Source organism: Euprymna scolopes, chromosome 18, assembly GCF_053919585.1.
Source record: "Euprymna scolopes isolate OS-2025 chromosome 18, ASM5391958v1, whole genome shotgun sequence".
Taxonomy (NCBI): Eukaryota; Metazoa; Mollusca; class Cephalopoda; order Sepiida; family Sepiolidae; genus Euprymna; species Euprymna scolopes.
The window spans coordinates 129,012,881-129,014,359 of record NC_136499.1 but is presented as its reverse complement, the minus strand read 5'-3'; positions in this window follow the sequence as shown (position 1 = coordinate 129,014,359).

The following is a 1,479-nucleotide window of genomic DNA, read 5'->3' as shown; positions in this document are numbered from 1 at the left end:
CCATATTTATATGGTTGACACTCCACGTATGATAATTAGATGGATTCTACCACAACAAAAAGCTAAGACAAAGATTTTCTTGTAGGTGTCGGCTGGGTAGTCGTCGACTTTTGATTTTGTTGTCTCTCTGAGTCTATCGTTGGGTCTCTCGTTTGGTCTCTCCCATCTTTACAATACCACACCATATTTATATGGTTGACACTCCACATATGCTAATTAGATGGATCCTGCCACAACAAAACTAAATAAACTAAGATGAATTTACAAAATGTGTAACAATTTTTCAATTTTGACCCATTTTTGACCCCTTAAAAACTATTTGTACCGGTTAAAGCCCGAATCGAATGGATACCATAATACTTAGTTCGCTGCAGCCTATCATAACAAAGGTCCATACAAAATTTCAGTCAGATCGGACCAGTAGTTTCCGAGAAAAAGTGGAACAGACAGATGAACAGACAGACAAAGAAAAAATGTATTTGTTTGTCTGTTTGTTGCTGTTCAATTTGTCAGTCTGTGTGTCAGTTATACTACGTCGTTTAGGCTATTAGACCTGTGAACATGAAATTTGATAGCAATACCCCCCCCCCGCCCATGCAGACTGTTGTAAAGTGATCGTATAAAATTCCCTACTGAAATTTATTTGTTTCGACATTGCCAATTGGACACGAAGCTACTATTTGAGATCAAGTCCACAGGGGACTATGTGGGGAGTTGAGAAGTAAGAGGTCAGATTAGTACAATCTGGTAAGCAGGAAAAACTATTCCATTCAATCACTTGTAAAATAGACACAGAGATGGAATATTATGGCGATGGGGCAGAGGTTTGAGCTTGGCTGATAGTGTGGGACCTATTAGATTTGAGGCTCTTTTTTGTCTTAGTGGTAGATACACCAGCCCTGATGTGGCAACAATACTCCATGCATGGACAAGTAATGGTTTTGTAAAGATATAAGATACTCTCAGATGTGAGTAGTTTTCAAGCATGGTAGAGAGAGCCCACCTTCTTTGCAGCATCCTTTGCAATGTCCTCGATTCGGACTACTATGCTCATCTGGATTGTTATTTTCACAATGTTTTGACTCAGAGGTGGTTCTTTTTGAATTTGGAAATCTTTATGTCAATCTTGGGACATGCGTATGGGAGCAGCAGCAACAGCAGCAGCTATATGCAAATGACCGAGCCGTGTGCTAGGAAGAAAGAAAGAAAAAGATTATAAAAAAAAGTGGTCTGAAATAGAGAAAAGTAGGTGTGTTATGACAGGGAAAAACGTGTCCTCATCATGGCCAGACAAAGACAGAGTACTATGTGGTTGACATGGCAGAGTCTTGTTAAGCATATCAGAGCATAAAAAGACTTTTGAACAAGAGACAAGGAGTTATTCTGGAGAGTACCTGTAAATAAATGTCTGGTGTTTCAACTGAAAAAAGCCGAATTCTTTCCTTGTCTTTGTTTCTTTGCAACTGTCTGCATACAATG